The 22,796-nt window shown below is 47.2% G+C and overlaps 1 protein-coding gene across 2 annotated transcripts in view; it reads right to left on the bottom strand.

The window, feature by feature from the left end:
- Positions 1-17,268, bottom strand: part of ppp2r3a (protein phosphatase 2, regulatory subunit B'', alpha) — a 46,342-nt gene extending 29,074 nt beyond the window's left edge. The window contains exon 1 of one of the 2 annotated variants that reach the window (XM_078089635.1): positions 16,971-17,268. The gene's annotated coding sequence lies outside the window, so the exon portion shown is untranslated. Of the gene's footprint in view, positions 1-16,617; positions 16,928-16,970 lie in introns of those variants that run through there. The other variant, XM_078089636.1, reaches the window with a different exon arrangement.
- Positions 17,269-22,796: the final 5,528 nt, after the last annotated feature.

Genomic DNA, 22,796 nt, shown 5'->3' with positions numbered 1-22,796 from the left:
AAGTAGTTGTTGAGTGGTCGGGCACAGCCAGAGCCCAAAAAGGAAGCGAAGTAGAGCCAGATGACACAGAGCCAGAACCAGACCAGATCCATTGCCGGTCACAGCTGAATGGCTCCTTCCAAAGCGTCCTGTACTCAGACATTCCCCAAATGCCGCAATGTTTTTACACGAACAGACATCATTCAAATGTTTAAAAAAAGCTGCACTACACAGACTGATGCGAATACATTAACCGCTAAAATAAGCAGCCAACTGACGAGATCTGCCCACTAGCTGCTGATCGTGGGACGCAGTCAGTGACGTTTAGCTGTGAGGTGATGTGTGCCAAGCGTGGTATGACCGGTTGTCTCTCTCTCTCACACACACACACACACACACACACACAGACTGCTGAGCAACACAGTTCATGTTCAGTTCTGAACACAGCAAGCATAGATATGTGAAAAAGAAGTAAAAAACATATTGATGGCTGCCTTAAAGAAGTCACAGTCCAAATCATGAACACCTCCGGCCTCTCACAGTGTCACGGGAAGACGCACACATATAAATGTCTTTTTTTCGCTACGGTAAAGACGTCTTTTGAACATTGTGTCTCTCAGACACATTAGCTCTCACTAAGCAGTTCCACGCAGACTTTGTGTTTACAATGAAGGAAAGAGGAGATCTCCAGAATTGAACAGAAATCCATATATGAGCATGTTTAGACTGGACGGCCAAAGATGGCCTAACTAGTCTGAGAGCTGTTTGAGTGTGTGTGTGTGTGTGTGTGTGTGTGTGTGTCTGTGCGCGTGTGTGCATCTGCATGCGTGTATGTGCGTTGACTGCTGTCCCTGTCCATCAGAGGGTCATATGAGGAGCAGATTAGGGTTTCTAACCGCAAACCCCCGTCGCCACGGCCCGATGTCACCGGGAAGGGGTCATCGCGTTCCTCAGCACCACCGGCTCACCGCTCCTTATCTCGCTGCCATGCAAGAGTGCACACAACACACACACACACACACACACACAAAACCACATCTAAATCAGGACGTTGTGGTGCAGCTCGTCTCACGTTTCCTTCATCTGCATCTGCAGCCTCGTCACCTTATTCCACCGGGGAACCTCTGAATGTGCCTCTCGGTTGTGTGTACCTCACATTTAATGGAAAGCTGTCCGGTGCCGCGCATGCTGGTATAAAAAAATAATAAGATGGACCATCAGCACAAAACGAGAAGATGCGCATTAAAACAAAAGAGGAGCAGCAAATCCACGAATTTGAAAGGATGGAACCAAGTAATGTGTGGTAGAACTTTCTGTTGATCTCCAATTCCAATTTTCTCTTAATATCCTTTGATAAAACTTGAAGCGTAAGCTTAACCCAACCTCTAATTAGGATTTCCATGACGTACGTTGGAATATTTGGTTGAAATCGACCCAACAGTAATCTAATTTGTTCCTACTGGTAGCGGTCTGAATCTACCTCTGTGGGACCGAGTCTCCTTCTCGTTTCCATTTCTCTTTAATGTCGACTGTTGTTCGTGACCTGGCACGTAAGGCCTTCATTTAAAAAGCATAAAAAGGCAGAAGCGATGTCATCCAACCATAGTTTTGAATTTGAAAATGAATGTACATCCGTTTCAGTTGGACCAGCTGTCACTTTGAGCCGGTTAGGGGCGGCATTTACGACACATCATACAAACCAGCCCTTAAAACTGGACTCCCCCAACCCCTCACCCAACCCTTCCCCCTCCCTTCTATTAAACCTGTGGCTGCACGAAACCTCAACTGGGGTAAAACTTGTGGGAACAAAAAGAAAATCACAACTTCAAAATGTTGCCGGGGACTAAAGGCCTTCATTACAGCCGGGGACGAAAGCAATATTTAAAAGGAACTATTGCTCATCTGTAATCCCAGTTAAGCCTGTAAATAAACGTAAAGCACGATCGCACTCCAAAGCGCTTCTCCAGCTCTCTGCAACCAAAGCCACATCCGCTGTTACTGCCTTATTTTCTTCCCAGTGTTTAGTGTCTATTCTCGGAGGTGGTGTTTGGGCATGTGACCCAAGCCGCCGCTCAGTCGAATGTCCGGCTGCCTTTTCATCTCAGGGTATGCGTGCGTGCACGCGTGTCTCCGAGTGGGTCACGCTCGACCCGATCCACAGAGACGGGGGGGGGGGGGGGGGGGCAACGTTTTCTCAGTTCACGTCACCACGAGACTCCACCAAAACCCTCACTGTCGACCTTCCCTTTTAGCTCCAAGTGCATGCTCATTACATGTTCATCTAGCTCCGCTCGTCTCTAAACCTCCATCCCAATCAGCACCGGTTTGTTTGCATCCGCTTTGTGAACGACATCCCTCCCCCGATGCCGCATGCTGCCAGCGTCTTCTCTCCCGCTCCGTGTGCTCATGGTTTAACCGGTGCTTTGGTGGACATTTTGTTTCATCTGTTTGAGACGTCACCGCACTGGGGTTTTCAGCGCGTTGCCAAGAGCGAGTCGCTAGTCTCTACCGTCTCCAGCCGGGATGTGGGTTTAGCCGAGCGTGTGCCGCTGCCGCTGCGAGCCCGGCGTTTAGGTCTAGACTTTCCTAATGAGAAGCGGCACCGGTGTGCAGCGCGCTGTCAGCTTATGGGGATATACTGTACATCCATTAATCTGAGTTTATGCATTTCAATGAGCAGAAAAACATGCACGGACGCAGACTTGAGAATAATTCTTTCACGTGTGTAACATCTGGCTCGGAGCCACGTTGCACCTGCGGTTTGTGCTCGCCCTCAAGTCAAAGCCAAACTGTGGGCTGTGATTTGAACAAGAACCGGTTACAAACTGGTTCTTAAGAAAAAAATATCTGACAATAGAAATGTAAAGCTATTTATGCTTCCATACATCCTGAACACATCTGACATAGTACATTAAATGACTTGACTAATACAGTAAATAGCGATGATTTAATTGTATATTTCTCACTGCATTAATACTACTAAAGCGAACAGACATTGCATTGCTTTTGCCCCTAATGCCCCATTCAGCTTAGTTACTGCACATGGTTCAATCTCCTGATTGGACAGTATCCCCCGAACATCACTTCCACTCAATAGCTAAGAGAGGTCCAACGTCTCAACGGTGCAACGAGAGCTAGGAAATCATTTTTGAGGAACCAGCTGTCTTTCAGAATGTGCTGGTGGATTCAGAATAGCTGGTTGAAGCCAATCCGAGGGAGGAAGAAGAGTTTTCGCTTCACGCGCCTGAAGAAGGTGGTGACGTTGACGCCAATCAGGAAGCAACGGTTGAAAGAGAAGAGGAGAGAAGGAAAGCTCTCCAGCTGATCGGCTGCAGCTGCAGTCCTCACCGAGAAAACCCGCTGCTGGTTTATAAAACCCCGAATGGTTTAGAGACAAAATACATGTCTGACCTGCTGCTGCCTCACGAACCCGCCGACCTGAGCGGAGGCTCTCAGCTGCTTCAAATTAAGACCGAGGACTTCGCTGAGGACAACGTTGATCAATTTCCTGCATTTTACTACTGTGTTTTAGTACTGCGACTGGTATTCTCTTTTGAGCCTGTTTAAAATGATTGTTTTTAATGTTCCAATAAATGTTCTTTATAGTTTTTAAATTTCATTTTCTTTCGCCTCATGTTTTGATGCTTTAAAGGACGTGATGTGAAGCCTCGGGGTTGAAATGTGCTGTACAAAGAAAAGGGCCTACGAGTAAAGACAGTGTGAACAAAAGGTAATAATACAGAATAAAACGTGATTGAAATGTAAAACGGCCACATTGCAAAGAGATGAGGATGATGTAACAAGAAACAACAAAAGAACTTGGTTTTTATAACTAGGTTAGAAAACTGTATTTTCAGATTAAACTAAACATAAGAAGTGAAAGAGAGTGTTTTACTGGCTTCCAAATATAGCTGCGGGTTGTATTTACATGTATCTACATGTGTGTGTGTGTGTGTGTGTGTGTGTGTGTGTGTGTGTGTGTGTGTGTGTGTGCGTGCGTGCACGCACATGTGTTTGTAATATGGCAGCATAAAAGCAAAGCTTTACTACACAAGCCAACTCATGTACGGCTCATTAAAGCCTGATAATGTCAAACCAGAACTTAAACACAGAGCTGTGGACCTGCTGTCCACACACAAACACACCCACGCACAAACATATCGACACACACACACATACAGCTTTAAAGGCCACAGCTTACACAGTAGAACGAACTTGGTGATCTCACACAAAACCACCTCGTATATAAGGACAGCTTATTGCCTGCGGCAAAATGTATTCACACACACACACACACACACACACACACACACACACACACACACACACACACACACACACACACACACACACACGCACACACTCACGCACAAACAGACACACATTTTCCTCTGGTTTGTTCCTGTCACCTGGAGGCTGAGGAGAACAACAAGACCTTTGGTTGTAGCCCAGCACGTCAAGAGTACAAAGACAATGGCCGCAGCGTGTATGACTCACCATGACACACACACACGCGCACGCGCACACACACACACACACACACACAACCTCCCTTGGGTTAGGCTTAGAAAAGAACATTCCCTCATTATAGCAGCATTTCAGAGTGCGAGCGCTGTGCTGTTACTATGGCTCTGGCTGGCTGCGAGCCTGGACCTTCACACAGAGTCCTGTCACAATTTATCATACTAACACACAGACCCGCAGCCTGGCACCGACAATCACACACGCACGCGCAAACTAACGCGGGCGGACAGGGATGTCAATACGGACGCTCGCACCCTTCAAAGTGATAAATAGACGAGGCGATGGCGAAAAAAATATCAACTGCGGAAATGAACACGTGGAAGGAAAAAGCTGGAAGTGTGGATGCGTAAGTGTGGAGGGAGAGATCCAGACCTCAAAGGCTGATCAGGACGTGAATTATGCACTTTTGATGAAAGAGCTGTAACTCGGTAACATACTTTAGGAGCCTTTCAAAGCCCTGAAAGTGTCAGAAAGGAATTTTTATTTTAGTTTTGAGAGTTGACCAGCAGCCAGGAGGAGAAAGGAAAAATGTGAATTTGAACATTGAGTTATTTTTGGACCCCAAAAAAGTACAAGTACAAAAATAATCTAAGCTCAAAGGTATTTGCTGGCTTTCCTAGTGTTCAAACACATCTCACAACCTTCACGCTGTTGGATTTACAGCTGCAAGCTGTAGTGTCCCTGCTGTAAACGACCATGTGTTCTTTTTTAGCCACAGGTTGCTGTGGTTACTGACCTTGTTGTAAAAAGGTGAGGATGATCGGTTCTCTGACCTCTTTATTTGATTGTTTGTAGACACCCTGAGTTAGAGCTCGGTAAGTTCATAGAATAAAATAAAATAAAAATAGATTCATTACATTTATTTTCAGTATTTATTTAATTAGAAATGGATTTTCCTCCTCCAACAAAAACACTAAACAAAGCCAATACAAGGAGTAACAGAAGGACAGGAGGGGTCAAACTGAAAAGACAGTATGGGCTGGATTTTATCATCATCATTGCTGGGAGTCAATATGAAGAATGAGAAGCTGTGCAATAAGTGGCTGTGCACGGTGGGTCAGAGTGAGGCCAACTGCCTTGTTAGTCCCGCCTTATCTGGAGTGGTGCAACACACACACACACACACACACACACACAGCACGCAATTCTCCAACCAAAAAGTCAAGTCCTCGTCTGCCTCAAATCCCTCATGCATTTGGTATGACGGCATGATGTATGCTGCTGGGACGTCTCATTGGCTCACATCTCAGCATGCGCGTGTGTGCGTGTGTTTGTGTGTGTGTGTGCGCTTATTCCCGTAAAAGTTGAGAGGGGAGTAAATGGTATCATGTTAAGTTGCCGTGTGGATGTCTTTCTTCTTAGCATTAGCTGCCAGTAAATACTTCAGATGTAAACGCGTGTGCGTTTCCATAAAGCACGAGGAAACGCACGGTGATTCCAAACTTTCCAGTCAGAGTTACTGAGCTCCTGGCAGGCAGAGTAGGCAGACACACAGTCATCCTGCCGGTATACTGCCAAGCCTGACATCTGTATGCCGTTAGACACACGTATGCAAACAAACACACACACACACAGTTTAAAAGGCATTCGATCACAAAACACCACACTGACACCTCCACATGCTCGGCTGGGTGAGGAGAGAGATTTATTACTCAAACCACTCGCACAACTTCATGGACCGAACTGACTGCAATGGCTGAAAAGATGGAAGCATACTTCAGTGAACCCTTCACGCATACGTCAAGTGGATTTGGAATTCTCGAAAAGAGGCAACTTCCGAGTCAAGAGCTTGAGATAAATTTAGAACAATGTATGATATAAAAGCTGTCAATCTGAAAATGTGTTTCCGCTGCCTCCCTTTCTCATCAACAATCAACAAGTCTAATTCCCCACCACTGGAAATGTACCTGCACACACACACACACACACACACACACACACACACACAGTTGTGATCCCTCAGAATGCTGCTCTTGCAGCAGCAGTGACGGTGCGACTGTGTTGGCCTTTGAAGTCAGGAGTCAGTAAACCTCTGGGAGATTGGCTTCACCCCCATCTCCACCCCTCCGTCAGCAAATGAAGAGCAGCTTCCCAAAAAGGCCTCATTAGAAAGTCGAGAGTGGGGACCTTCTGGTTATAATGATCTATTCAAAAAGCCTCGGGGCCTTTGTGTCAAGTTAAGTCCAGAGTGTTTCATCTTCTGGAAAATACTCGCTCATTTCGAAAGCATCAGTCATTCGTACGTGCCTTTAGAAAAGCTTTCCATCTCTTGTACTCTCTTCTTTTGCCCAGTAACAGAGCCCTGTTTGGGATTAGGACTCTGGGTTTTAGCGGGGGAGGTATTCAGACTTAAAAGAGTGGAATCGAGGGAGTCCATCATACTTAGAGAGAAAGTAACTAGACTTGACATTTTTGGGAGGAAAAAAAAAAAAAAATTCACAGATTTGAATTAAAACACCTTTTTTCTTCTAGCTGCTCACAGTCAAACATGTTCACTCAGAAAAAGACAGAAATCATTGTCATCAAATCCACTTTTCTTCACCTCAAATTTGTGTTCCCAGTTAGAGAATGGCTCCTCTTTTAACCCCCAATTTGGCAAAAATCTAATTCTGACAACAAGGTGAATTCTTACAACATGCCCTCTGACAAATCCGTCCGACGGTGAGATTCTGTTGGAGGCGTATGTTACATTTCTGGGTGGGTGGGTAGGGGGGGGGGCGTCATTAAGTGCGCAGCCTATATATAAAGTCCTGCAGATAAAGTCGCCCACATTCCCCTGATTCAGCCTCCATGACGGATACTTTGGCGACTTGCCTTGCCAGGGTTGTGAATCATAACACTCCTCACCTGCTTTGCCCCTTTTACACCCCCGCATGCCAGAAAGCGAGCCACGTGATCCCCATATCTTTCTATGATGCACCCGGGAGGAGTGGAAATCGGATTGGATGTAGCGCCATGCGTGTGTAGAAATATTGTGGAGCGTGTGTGAGTCTATGAAAGTTAGTTCGAAAGTTGACCTCACGATGATGCCAAAGTAAACCCATCTATAACTTAGAGCTGTGGGAGCGCCTTTATCATCATCAACAACAACAACAACAACACAGTCCCAGCGCGGGTCCCCGAGGACCCGAACGCTAAAAGCCCCTCTGGTTCCCACGAGTGCACGGCTCACGCACTGACTCACTGGATTGTTCTATCGTGAAACTCTCTACAATGTTGCTACAAATAAACCCAGTTAAAAACAAACAAGTTTAAATCACAAGGTTACCATGATGAAATTACAGTATAATTACGCACACGGGCCACATCAACGCAGTGAACGTTGTTGAAGTTGGTCCCGTCACTCCGTTGCTCAGATGAATGCTTCAGAACTCAGACCTTTAATCAAGATACGATCAGAAAGTCTGAGCATGGGATTGTATTGTAATTGTAGCTAAATTTACCTTCCAGTTTGTTGACGTTTTAAACGCACTGGGACCTTTACTCAGTAATAAGTCGAGTATAAATCCCTAAAGTCTGTGTCTTGATAACATACAGCATGTTGTGTTTCTGTATGCATTGTTCATAAATCAGCTTAAGAAAACAAGATGAAAAAGCAATGTCTTAATTACGTTTAATGTGAAAAGATAAGAAAAACGGGGGAAAACGTTGGGACAGGCCTCTATCTACAAAATTCCCCTTTCTTTTTCTGTTCTCTCTCCTGTGACTCCCCTCCACCCCGCGGGAAAATAAAGGCAGCATGAGCGAAGGCCAGAAATACTACGAAAAGAACGCACGACAATACAGAACGGGGGGAAGATGGAGGCACACAAAGTCAGAGTGGATGGCGTGTGCAGGTGATGTGGCCACAGCTGTACAACAAACGGCCTTTGATTCACCCGCAGCTCAAACACATCACCTCACTGATTAAAGTATCAAAGTACCACATCGTAGCTTTCATGGGGCACTGACACACACACACACACACACACACGCACAATAACATTCTTGCGGTGGAGAGTGATCTCCCAGATATTTATACCAGCATCATAAGAGGAAAAAGGTGCTTTGTCCTTTCCTGTAAACAGATAAATATTCTCATCACACACACAAAACTAGCCATTTAGTTTTGGATCAGACAGTTACTCTCGTCTCTGGTGTTTCTCCCCCCTGGGGGGCCTGTACCTGACAGGGGGGAGAAGAAGAGGGCGGGTGAGAGAGGACAAAGGTGCCGTCAGGGCGGTCTGAAGCTATGTTCCTTATACGTGTTTCCAGAAAGGCAAAACAGGGGAGGGAGAAGCGATGTTTCCATCCAACTGTCGAGGGAATTTTGAGTAAACTCCCTGAAAAATATTGAGAAAACAAAAATGCTGAAATTCTTCTTTCCGAACAGCTGAGCTTAAGTGAATAAACAGGCTTCCTGGTGGAAAAAAAAAGACATCCACGGGGAAGACTTGACAAGCTGCTGCTGTCTTTTGCCATCAGAAGGTTTTGCGCATATCACATTCGTCCACCAATGACCAAAGCAGGGAAAAATAGATGAAATTATAATGGATCTTGCACGGATCACTATACAGGCAGATTAGGAAACTCACCCGTGCAAAAGCGATTTGACATTACTAGGAGGTTTTCTGATGGACAACATTTCTGGACTCTCAACGGAGCTGAACAACAAGACGGATTGTGCCTAACGTGTCATTTAAAAAGGAATCCACTTAAGTCTGAAGACTGTTTTGCCTGATTGGTTGGATGGGATCTTAATTGTAGCCTTGCTTTAAGTCGGCAGAGAAGGGGAAATGTCTCTGATGCCTTTCCAAGACATCAGGAGACGAGACAAAGAAAGACAAAAAAAAAGCCCCCTGTCAGTGGATTCTACGGATCTCGGCTCGGCTCGGCTCTAACTACCGGTTAAAGTTACCCTCGTCTGTCTGGTGTCGGCGTACGTCTGTCTCACAGCGGCGGGATCCAGCTCTCTGTCTGTAGCCATGGAAACCACCAGGATGCAACGCTGGGGATTATAGAAAAGCGGCGGTGTATTTTCCGAATGCCACACATGCACAGAAAACCGCCCGTCCCTGATCAAAGAGGGAAGCCACGCAATTTGTCTCAAAGGCTCAGGTAGTATCGCCTCCCCGGGTCTTCTTGTAGTGAAAGGTAAACTTTTCACGGCAGGCGAGTCGAGCAGCACACTCACGTCCGGTGGAGCCCCGCTTCACACCCGCACGGCTGTGGGCTAAATAAGAAATCAAACGGTTGGCAAACGTGACCTATTTACTTAACACCTGTTTACTCCCCTCGCCCCGTCTCGCCCTGCCTTTCACAGCCCAGCGGCCTTCTGGTAACGAGCCCGCCGCATCGGCTACGGATACTTAGCGCTAGAATTACGGGCCCTCGGTAGCCTGAGAACCGGTCAAGTCGTGTCCGAAATGTCATCACCTCATTATTTTATCATTAGTCATTTGCGTGGAATTGTCATCAATATCATAGAAATTCTTGGACGTTTGTGCCCAAATGTGAAAAAAAAAAAGAACCCCCAGGCATTCTTAAGGTATCGTGTTCACGAGAATGGGCCGGATGAATACGTCCGAAAACATAATCCCTTGGGGCACAGCTGTCACCGGCATAATAAAACCTCTTCCCGGGAACTCTAGGCCGTAAAAGTGAAGCCAACCCCTTCATGAATTAGCAGTCCTAGCATGTACGCGTGCTATGCACATTTGAATCCGCCCTCATGTCTCCTCCCTGTATGGCGCTGTAGACTACCTCACAGAGCAGAAATGCTGTGGAAGCGAGGGGGGGGAGGAGGGGAGAGGGGGTGGCAAGACCACGGTAATATACAGACAGTCTAAAGTGTAGGCCGCCCGCGTGGAGAGAGACACGGATCATTTGCATTCAGGTCCGCTTGGCTGAGCACAGAGGACGGATAACGGGAAAGACGAGAGAGGCGGTGAAGACAGCGAAGACAAAAGATTGAGAGGAAAGAGAGAAGCCCTCGGTGGTACCGAGCGGCGCCCTCCAACAGTGAAGTGAAGGATCGCCATCTTTAGCGATGCGTGCCCTCAAAAGAGCGGCAAGCACAGCGCAGCACGCGCGACACATATGATGCATGAGCAGATATGAGAAATGCATACACGGTTTTCTGTGGAATTATCTCTGGTTACACTGAACTCCACCTTGAGCAGCTACACACACACACACACACACACAGCCACTAGTGGTCAGACTGGCAGGCAGGAGGGAAGCTTGAGTGTGTTTGGATCTGACCAGTACACCGTACACTGGATGCCAACAATCCACCACACACACACACACACACACACATACATACACACACACACACACAAAAACACACTCATACCACTGGTTTGTACAACCACAGGCTCCGGGTGTGTGCGTGCATACATGTGAGTCTACAAGCGCCTCGCATACATGCTCAAGTGAGTGTGACCTTGTTTTTGTGTGTGTGTGTGTGTGTGTGTGTGTGTGTGTGTGAGCCACCGTGTTACAGTGCCCTCTAAGTGTCCGTGTGGGAGCCGGTGTTTACCGGCCGAGATAAAGGCCGTCGCTGCTCTCTCACCGCCGTCCTGCTGCACTTCCTCCTCGTCCAACCGGAAAGAAGCAGAGACCCACTCAAGCCTCAGCAATGTCACAGCGATCGTATCTTCCTAATAAAACCTCTTGAATGGATTTAGATTAATCTGAACGAGGGGCGGGGGGGGGGAGGGAGCCAGAGAGGGCACACTGGTGAAATAGGGTCATTTTCTCCCCCCTCCGGGGGAGAAGCAACCTCCTCCGCATCGCCTCCCACCTCACATGTCGATGTACTTACAGCTCTGCATAAACCTTCACGCCGCGCCAAGATGCTGGCTGGCATAACAAACAGGAGAAAGTCCTGAAATAGTCTCTTCCCCTGTTCCCGGCGCTGCACGGGAGGTATTTCTGCGGTGGAGCGAATTACTAACGTTGGATCAAATAATCCACGTCTTTCTACTTTCTTTTCTCCGTTTTTTTTTTTTTTGCTGGATTACTGTCAGTTCCTGTCGGCTGCCTTCCCTTTATGCCTCATTCCTCTCTTTAACTTGCAATTTCTCTACCCCCCTCCCGCCCCCCCCCCCCCCATTCCCCACAGCCCCCCTCTCTCTGTGGTGGGCAGTGAGACGCATGGTCTACCCACACTGACCAACAAAAAAGCAGCCTTCTGCCTCCGTCATTTAGTCAGCCTGTCTGTTACACAGCTCAGGACGTTGCAGGCCGGGACACCCCACTGCCCAAAACACAGAGGGTCCGCTCAGACCCCCCCCCCACCCCCCCATGGCCTCTCCCTGCAAGCCGTCCTCCCCTCTCACTCGCTGTCTTCCTCATGTCTTGATTCTGTACAACCGCAGGCTCTGTGAACTCAGGGATGATCCCAATGCAGCGCAGAGAGAACACAGCCGAGGAGGAGAGTTAACGAGAAGAGCAGGACGGGTAAAAGGAGCGTTAAAAAAAAAAAAACAGCAGTAAAATATTTTTAGCTTCGGACCCCATTCATGTCTCGAACCGGTGCCACGAAGAACCACACTGACATGACTATGAATGGTACTGTTAGTTAGTTAGGACTCTCTTTTTCTCTTGTTCATGGAGGAATGCCTGGTTCAGCCATATGTGTGTGTGCGTGTGCGTGTGTGTGTGTGTGTGTGCATAAAGCCTGGACAAAGGGTACCAGTGTGGACAACAGAACACAATCAACCACTCAATGGACAGCTATTAACTCATCGCACACAGATACACACACACACAAATTCCGCAGTCCACGGACGAGAAGCAGTGACATTCAGACCCGAGCAACCTATCAGAGAGCTTCCACCGCGGCCACAATGGAGCCAGTCAAGGAGCGGCGGAGGATGACGGGAGATCTGTAAATCAGTGTCCAGCTCCTCGTCCCTGTCACAACTAATCTTGGGCCTCCCTCACTCCTCCTTTCTCGCTCCCCTTCCTGCTTTTTCTCAGGGTGGGTCTCTGAGCGGTTAAAGGTGGTCGGAAGAGGCCACCAGGCACAGTCCACCTCCCACACACTCGTGCCTGAATCGCCCCATTGTGGGCCGGGTTTCATTCCTAACACCCACACGCAACTATCATGTCAGTTGTTTGTGGTTTGGTTCCGGCCCGCGTTAGAATGAGCGCTGGCGGAAAAAAGGGATTGGAGGTGATTCGCGATAAGTCTCGGCATAATATGGATGTGACAATAGCAGAAATGTCCTTTGTTCAAATCCCTGAGTCTTGTTAAACTCTTGACCCTTCACTAAGTCCCACCCACGCAGCTACCATGGAGCCCACGCAGTCACTGACTGATTATCTCATTCCTGGAAAAAAGCAATTTCCGTAGACTGGTCTACAAACTGCATTCAAAGTATATATCCAGGACGCCGAGACGAAAACAGAAAAAGGATGAGCAATAGAAGCCCACACGTCCATGTGTGAAAGTGAATCACAAGGCGCCGACACAGACAACAATTCAATTAGGGAACACTTCCTGTGGAGACGGGTGTGTCTTTTGCAGAGAATGATGTAATCTTCATTGGCCCACAACATCTCACGAGCAGAGGTCCATTTATTATCTGTTATCAGTGTCAAGGAAAAGGAAACATAGTGAAAGCAGTTCGTTCCCCCATCAGCCACAACCACTAAAACGCACCAGTCGTCACCCTTATCTAGCCGCCCCCCCCTGGAAGCGTTTGCCCTCTTTTGTGGTTTACCACAACCCACAACATGCCAGAAACACAGGTGAGCCGCTTGTAACATAACTTTAAAGTACCCCCCTTCTCCTCGGCATCACTCGCCTTCTCAAACCAAACTCCAGCTGCCTTCGTCGCTGCCGTATTCAATTCCTCGCATTTTCTCCATTGCAAAATTGGATTTAAAGTATTTGTGAAAAAAAACTAGGTTGGCAGCACGAGCGTACCTAAAGAGAACCGGATAGAGAACCTCGTTGGCCCGACGACAGAAGACAGTGACAACAAAGCCCAGCATGTGATCTCGGCTTATTAAGATCCTCCTCCCAACACGCAACCCCCCACGTCTCACTATCACACTCGCACTTCCCCTGTCACGTCTTCATTTTTACCAGCTGGCAGTGTTACATGGAATAGGAGACGACCACCCACCCACCCACACACACGCACGCACACACACACACACACACACATACAGACACACACACACACACACAAACACTCATACGCTGCTGGTAAAAGTGAATGACTGTGTCACTAAAAGTGCCATAAAGCTGCTAAATACAAGAGTGCCTTATGTGGTGCTGTGATGAGTAACTCAGAGCTTTTGTGTTGCTGTGCGTGTCTCTGTGTGTGTGTGTGCCTCTGCGTGTGTGTGAACACGTGCACACCGAGGCAGGCGAGCACATGCGGGTTCCGGGAGCCGCATAAATCACACTGTGAATCAATTAAGAAAGCATAAATGTGAGATGTCCTGCAGCACTTGTGGCCTGGTACACAGCGTAACGCTGGCTTGATTTTAGATGCACCACACCCAAACAACTCAGACGCACACACACACACACACACACACACACACACACACACACACACACACAGACAAACTGGCAGACACACCATCAAACACACACAGAGGGTGTGGTTGTGATGTAACTCATAGTTACACATCAAAGTACTCCAGAAATTAAACTTCATTACGCCTTCATTACCGCCCTCATGAAAGACACACACGTGCAGACAATTTGTATTATTCGCCCACAGTGGCTGTCTGACAGAGAGACAGTATCTGGGAGTCGTTGTCCTGACTTAACCAAAGAGGTCTGTTTTCCACCTCCTACCTTACATATCTCGGTTTTATTGACCGCGCTGCTATGGTGTGTGACCCTGCGTGTCTGTGCTGGTATTCCCTTATGGAATTGTGAGGTCTGCATCTGTCGAATTTAAGTAGGGAGCCGATTCCTTGCCTTCCTGCTTACGTGAAACTTTAGCTTTTAGGCTCCCACGTGTGTACCCAACTATAAATGGTCCATGATTTAAATTGAGGTAAATTAGTAAAGCCAGAACGACATACTACACTCTGCAATATGCTTATTGGACGTGCTGTATATAATGCCAAGTTCCTTGTGTGTGCACACGTATACTTGGCAATAAACCCTGTCTGATGCCTTTCTGCCCTGAAACCATTACTCCAGCGTCCATCGGGATACTCCGATATATATTCCGACGGGATACCGTTGCTAGGCGCTTCCCGTCCTTCTACACCTATGTGAGAAACTGGATGAAACCCAGATTAATATCACACATGCATGCACACTGTTCCACACGCACAAAGTGTTCCACACAAAGCTTGGGAACAACAAGCGCCCGTGAAAAGACGCACATCCGTGAGCGGCTGCTGCGATACATAAATGCGGTGCCAAAACAGACTCAGGTGTCGTCCAGATCTGCCAACCGGTCCATCCACAAAACCACCATTCAAGCTGGGAGGCGGCAGACAGACAGAGCGGCTGGACGGTCAACTTATTTGCAAGTTTAAAATAAAAACAACTTTCTTGTTCAAAAGGGGGAAGAGAGGGGTTACAGCTATTTAGATGGTTTCAATCGATATCAGTGGCCCTTTAAAATAGGTCTTAGCATATAGCATCTTTTGATGAACCGTCATCAATAACACCTCTGGCCCGGGTGACACTGAAACCCTTTGCTGTGAGAAGTCAAATTCAAAGTACCGCTGATCACTGGCGGAGTGGAGGAGGCGGACGGGATGTCAGAGTAGATATCTGGCCCCGAGCTGGTTGAACATCATGTTTCACGGCTTTGTTCTGCATCAGTCCATCCGGGAGGAAAAGTGAGAAACACACTTGTAATCACGGTCACTCGGAACCTTTTCTTTCCTTTCTGCTGAAGGACACGTACAGGTTCCAATTGAGTAAAAAGAAAACCTGCCATCATCCTCGTTAGACCTGACATCAAGACATGGTCTCTCTAGACCTGCAACTTGCTATTTACCTTATCATTTATCGTGATTGTTATTGAGAGAACGTATCCTAGAAGGATGTATTATTGTATCCATTCTACAGCCCCAAAGCCAAAGATGATCTCTCTCTCTCTCTCTCTCTCTCTAAATTCCCCACAGCTCATGCAGAGCGTCTTTGTGGCCTTCTAAGAGTCAGTGTCTTCCAGGCAGGTCGAGTTACGGCAGACAAGATCCTCTCACCTCTTCTCTGTCTCCCTCTCTTTCTCTCCCTCTCACTCACTAACTTCCAAGCATCCATCACCGGGGAGTAACCAGAGAGAGGTCTCTTGCTCTCCTAAGATGTCCTTCTCCGACTCATTCCTGCCATTCTTCCAGGTCTATCAGAGGGGTGGGGGACAAAAGCCATACAGCAAAAAGACATGTCATCACACACATCCTGGGAGTCCCTGTACTGCCAAAGTGCCCTCGGGCCATCATCAGCTCGCCTGGCATACGTACTAGGTAACGTGTGAACTCAGTGAATGAAGAGAGGACAAACCACAGATTCACACAACTTAACTGGACGGCGGTGAGATCGTCAGTGTCGGCGTCAAGGAGAACAACAACTACAACAACAATTAAAGCGCTGCGGTGGGTCATTAGCAAAGAAAAGACACTAAGCTGTCTGAAGATGAGCTCAAAGTGTGTGTGTGTGTGTGTGTGTATATGTGTGTGTAGGTGTGTGTTCCAGCTATTCTTGGAGAATTCCAGAGGAGAGACCCTGTGACTGACCCCCACCTCACAGGATCTGAAAGGGTATCACCAGTAAAGCACACACACGCACACACACGCACGCACGCACACACACACACACACACACACACACACACACACACACACACACACACACACAACAGATGTAGCATGTAAGATAGATAGAAATTCACATACACAGAATCAATTAACTTGTTCTTGTTTTTTTTTCAATTACACTGAATACGCTACACAGAAAAAAATCAATTAAAGCCGTTTGAAAATAGTGGGTAAGATGTCTGCGTTGCGTAACCAAACACAGTTCACCTTGAGTTTAAATCTTAAACAACAACAACAACAACACGGGGTTAAAGCTGTTATAAGAGCACTTAAATGAAGCAATCAGGCAGACCTGCAAAAACAAAAAGGAAAGGTTACCTGTGCACACTTCGAGAAGGAATAACACGACTCCGCTCTCACGTCACACAGCTTCGTGATCCGCTGTGAACTGCGCCTGCGGTCCTCAAACTTCCAGTGACACAACGAGAGGATCCCCCTCGGATGCGAATAAAAAGCACGCGCGCGTGAACATGCGCGCGCGCGCACACAACGCAGGGCACACGGGCAGAAATTCTTCGACCAACACGCCTTCAGTTATCATGGGAACGTGCGGCGGACGCGCCGGGCGGCACCTCTGCGACGCACGAGCCGGCGCGGGAGACCGCGAGACACGCGGGGGAAGTTTCTAAACAGAGCGAAGCGAAAACACTTATTTTGATACCATCTCTTACCTCTGCCTCTCTCTCTCTCTCTCTCTCTCTCTCTCCCTTACTCCCTCCCTGCCTCCCCCTCGGCTGCTCCTTCAGACCGTCTCCAAACTCTTGTCACGACGAAGCTCGCCGCCGACTGCGGAATCGCACGAGCGGCGGACCGTTCGCTCCAAACGCGCGCCGGCTCCGTGTGGGGATACGCGTGCGCGCGCGTGAGATAGAGTGAGTGTGCGTGTGGGGGGGGAGGAACGGGGGGGGGGGGGGGGGGGGGGGGGGGGTGACAGCTCATAGAGAGAACGGGCCTAGAGAGGAGAAGCGCGGAACTTAGGGGGAGTTCCCGTTAGCAGGCGGGCGGGGCGGGGCTCGAGCGGAGTGACAGGCGGGTTTAAATTTACACCCAGCGCGCATTAGTACCCGAGGTAAAAAATAATAAAGATGATACGAAAGACTCTAATGGTTTAGAGTAAATATAAGCCACTTTTTCTGCCTTTGTCACATAACAGTATTGCATTGCTATTAAGATATTAAACATATTAATACAAAAACCACAAGGGGAAGCATGTATGTACATTTGTGAAATAGGTTAATTAAGCTTTTTTTGCATTTTTTATTAAAAGTCACTTGTTGGAGAATAAGTTCATTGGTGTTAAGCCTTTACGAGAACCTTGCTTAATATCGATTATAAAACAGTAATACTGCTCAAAAATGTCTACTTTAATCACAGGCTGTCGCTCAATCAATTTTCATGAAAAGAAAACACAGGAAAAAAAATTCTGTGGTCCATAATGATCTTAACATCATTGTAACAACCACAGTGAGCAATGCTTTGGGCCTCTTTCAACGATGAATGAATTATGAATCGTAAAAGTGAAATCAGGCGTTCCTTACAGGCAGCAGGAATCGTTGAATCACACAACCTATTTGGTGAAGTACAAGATCTGTGTTTCTATGGAGACAGTCAACTTCAGCACGGACGGCAGATCATGATATCGTTTTTATGAAAGTAAACAGGTGCCTGGACTGTTTGGTGTTCGGTGATCAAAATCTGCTATGTGGAGACTCCCATGGTGACCTCTGCCATTAGAGGTGATGGGACTCCTGCGTTCGCCGTCAGTGTTATCAGGGACGGGTGAGGACGCCGGCGCCACTTGATCGTATACTTGAAACCGCAGGTTTTAGCAGATGACCCATGAGGCGGCGGGGAAAAGCCAGTTTGAACGGGATATGGTCTGTGGTTGCGCTGCCGGTGGTGTGAAGTTACCGTGCTGATGAGTGAGAGTATGGACCCGCTGATGGACGATGCGCGGTGGATTTGATTTACAGCGCCCGAGGTCTTTCGCACACTCACTCGGACGCGAGATCCCTCTACAAATCCTGATGGAATGTGTCTCCTATAACAACTCACTGTCACAAGGCCCGCATCACGTGACAAGAAGGGCCTGTCGGTGTGTGTGTGTGTCTATATATTCCTTGGACGTTACATGCTGGACAGTACCTTGCTTTGTCAACCATTACAGGAAGAGGACACGACAGAGGGACAAGACGACGTTGCCTAAACATTGTTAACCACTTACAGAAGGAGTCGCTGGTGCCAATAAGGACCAGAATGCAATTGTGTCCTCCATCTATTTTTGTCGTCCGTGCCCAAGAACGTTAGATGACTCCACTGACAAACAAGATGTGCAACCATAAAGCTGCCTTATTACATTTTATTGAACAATTATCATTTTTCTATTTAGCAAGGAAATGTTGGGATGTTTTTCTTTCAGTCTGTGCTTCTACCCAAACGAAGATTGCTGTGATGCTCACAGCATTAAAACAATGAAAAAATACAGAACACATCTGTCCAGAAATGATGTCCTGAATGCTAATCCCCTTTTTAGAAATAATAATAATAAATTGATGGGGATTTCAAAACTAGGTTGTCTCTGCAAAGACACGTTAAATAGTATTAATGCCTCAGTTTAACATCCAACCCAAACTTAGTTTGGACACATCCGTTCAGGGGGGCGTGATGTCTACAAAGATGTCCTTAAGAAGGAAGTTGGTGAGAGTAATGCCAATTAAGTCCAATAAAGAGAAGCTAATAAAGAGTGAATGCAACTTTAGTGTGCTATTTTCCATGAAATTAAGTGAAACCGATACATACACTGCTGAGGAATGGCTTTATTTTTGTAATAGGTGTTAACAGGCTTTTGGAGAGTAAGATCTGAGGAGTTAAAAAAGAAAGAAAAACAACACCTTGACAAAAATTCCAAAAAGGACCAAGCCGCCCTGATCTGCTGAGAGCTGCAGTACGCATCGGAAAAATGAAGGTAGGAGAGCCGGCTGGAGGGGTAAAACGAAAAGGCGATGACGGTGCTGACACATTTTGACAAAACCGAACAGAGGGTGTCACTCTGCCCCTCACACCACGAACACACGTACACACATATGTGCTGTGCATGAGAGCTTGCCTGCAGGACAACAAGGCATCTGGATCCAAGCTGCCGCTGAAAGCAACAGATGCCAGAAATACAGGATCCAAAGAGGTCACACACACACACACACACACACACACACATTACAGGTTGGAATCTTGCAGACAGAGGTAAGTTCATGACGAAGCCACAATAAGAGCCTATCTGCATGTGCTTTTTTACAAGGTGAGCCCTTTTGCCGGCGCACGTGTGTGTGTGCTCATGATCAGCAGGCTGTGCCTTTGCATCTTTGTGTGTCCTTGTGCGTTTGGCTTTTGTCTCCACAGGGAGATGTCAGTGAAAGGGGAAGAGTTTTACTGGGGTGTTAGGCGTTACCAGCTGTCCAAACTGGCCCCCTTACCCACAGCAAGAAGCTTTCTCCCTGCGGATGCACTGCAGCTTCTCAACATCTCAAGGTCCTCCGCTGCAAATCTTGAGTTTGAAGCCACTCGAGCTACAAATTAGCTCCAAGGGATCCCGCGTGCCACAGCCATGGACGCCACAACTGGAAAATCGCTCACATATTCATCATGGGGACTCTGAAATTGACCTGCACCACACGTGTGTTTGTCTGCTTATTTATCCTTATTTACCCCGGTGCATCAATCACACGCGTCCCGTACCGCAACAGCTGCCTCTTGTCAACGTCTCTCTGCAGCTGAGGGCCGAGGGGAGGAGTGCAAAACCGCGCTCACCAGCCTCGGTGCTGGCTGGAGGGAACGTGGGGATGGGGGTTGGTTTGGTTAACAGAACATCAGGATCCCATTTAAACCGTGAGGGCTCGCGGGGCCGGGACCCGGCGTCGGCTGAACATGGCGAGGAGGAAGTTCGAGGTCAAAAGTGTGTGTGAGTGGGTCTGTGTGCATGTTTTTATAATGCATGCTTAGCTGCTGCTAATGCCCGCAGCCCTATGAGTTATGCTGTGTTTTCTTTAACGTGGTTGCTGTTGTTTGCGTGTGTTTCCATTGAAGAATTGTGTGTGTGTGTGTGTGTGCGGCGAAAGCACTTCAGCTCTCTGAAGCAGAACAGTACAGCACTGTCTTCACGCAACTCCAGGTTAAAGGTCAGGGTTGAGGCATGTGACTGTCCACATCAGTCCCCATTTGACACTTGACCGTCGAACTGTCTCCGGGCAGGACGGCACGCCAGCCTGATGCTTTTTCCAAACTGTGAGATGCGCCGACTGAGGAAGCTGATGTGCTATTCGCGGTTGGCTACAGTGGATGGATTGTACCGCATCCATCTTTAAAAGGCCAGGACCCCCAGGAGACCAGTGGAAAACTTGAGTCTGACAGCTACACACGAGCTGGAAAGACTTAGTCGAGAAGGGAGGGGGAAGGGTTTGACTAAAGAATGGGGAGAAAAAATGTAGAACTGGTGTTGAAGAGAAGGTGAAAGCTTTTCTCACCTCGGAATCAGTTGATATTGTTTTTCCCTTTCACCATCTCCTCCTCTCATTTACATTAAAACAAACACTTTAATTGATTCTTGAAGATGCTGTTAGTCACAGTCTCTCTGCTTCTGGCTGTATGGTGTGAGGATTTAATACAGCAAAGAAAAACACGACTGAGAAAAGACTATTTATTTTTCTTTTGTTATATAAACTGTATGGATGTGTGAAGTATGTGACAAATGTAAAAAACAGAAGCAAAATGTAAAACAAGACGTGTATTATACAGACTATTATATTATAATATATGTATTATAGAGTCTACAGACATTCTGGTGTCACTGTCAGACTGTATGACAATGACAATAATGTATTCCAGGTATCATGCTGTTGCGTATTAATAGAGCTGAGGCTGATGGGAATGTCACTTGTGTTTATTTGATCAAAGCTATGAAAAGTTATGGGATCACCTCAGTTATCACATCTCACCTTGAGGAAGGGAATACATCAAGGGATCCCCAGAGGCAGTAAGGTTCTTCCGCTCTAAACCATTAATGTTTCAACACAATTTCGCGGTATTCCGTCAAACAAACCGACCACCGTGCAGACGCTGCAACCCCAAGGGCACGGCTAAAAATCCATCAATCCACCTGTCTTTGTACTTTTCCCCCCAGTAAAGGAAATGAAAACCGTGTCACACATATGTAAATAGCTGAGCACCACGTGTGGATCCAGTCATCATTATCGTTATCATGCTTTATATTGAACAACATGATTGGGGCCACGCGGAACGGAACAATCAGTCCGGTAATGTGCTTCTCCCTTTGTTTCTGCAGGATGCCTCCGAGCGCGTCCGTCCTCCACCAGCCATCAGACCAAGTACGTTTCATACCGTGCTCAAACAGATTAGCGACATCGCATACTAATGCTCTTGCTGATGGAAACGATACGAGCCGATGAAGCCGAATGCCGAAAGAGCACAAACCGCAACAGAGCTAAGAATTCAAAACGAAATGATCTCGCCCCTCTGAGATGATGACTGTGTGTCTTCTGCATCAGAGCACGTCGCCCTGAACCAGATAAGAACACTGTGTGCTTGAACGCCTCGCAGCAACCACAACATGCCACCCTGCACAAATCCCAGTCGGCTTTGTTCCCGTTCTTTTGGATGCGACACCCTGCTGTGCGCAGGGAAGACTGACAACAGGTTGTAGTTTGTCGTTTCGAAAATAGAGTTTGTGTTTAGACGCTGCACACCAGCTGGCCTGCTGTCCACGACATATCTGAGAAACAGAAATACATGTAACAGTTTATGGTAAATTTGATCAAATGTTAAAGCAAAGTTTTAAAGCTGTTGAATATGAAAAAAGTGAAAGTCTTAACATTTCCAATTTTAACATGAAAAAGTATGTTTTCCAATGTTACACTGATTCGGCCCTCTGTCATGGTACAAGCAGAAACATTTGAGATATTATAAATACTGTTATGAATACAGTGTATGAGCACTGACTCTGTGGTGGTTCTACTTCCTATAAAAGGAAGGCAGTAATGCAACTTTTACTCCACTTTGTCCAGTTGCTACATTGACAATATGAGGAAGAAGAATGACTGAACTGTTAGGGTGGGGGGTGAGGTGAATTTGGTGGGCCCAAAAGCACACGCACGGCAGTCTTGGATCTTCAGCCAAAATTAGTTTTATTTTCTCACAAAAAACAAACAAGGGGAACACGGGAAACAGAAAGGCGCTCTTCTGACTCAACTGGAGTCGGGAGGGAAACTCCACCGACGTCTGGCGGTCTGGGGTGGCTCAAACAGGGTCTGGTGTGGATACCCGAGGCCCGACACCAGATTCACAGTCCAACTCGAAAAAAAGGGCAGGTTACGTGCACTCCGAGGTACTCCGTGGATCTGACACCAAAACAAACCAAAAACATGAATCAACTGGTCTAGCTGCTGAATCTAAGTATCTACGGCACCTGAGACCAGCCTGGGTACTGG

This window comes from Gasterosteus aculeatus, chromosome 15 (genome assembly GCF_964276395.1).
Source record: "Gasterosteus aculeatus chromosome 15, fGasAcu3.hap1.1, whole genome shotgun sequence".
Taxonomy (NCBI): domain Eukaryota; kingdom Metazoa; phylum Chordata; class Actinopteri; order Perciformes; family Gasterosteidae; genus Gasterosteus; species Gasterosteus aculeatus.
This window is presented reverse-complemented; position numbering and strand designations above follow the sequence as displayed.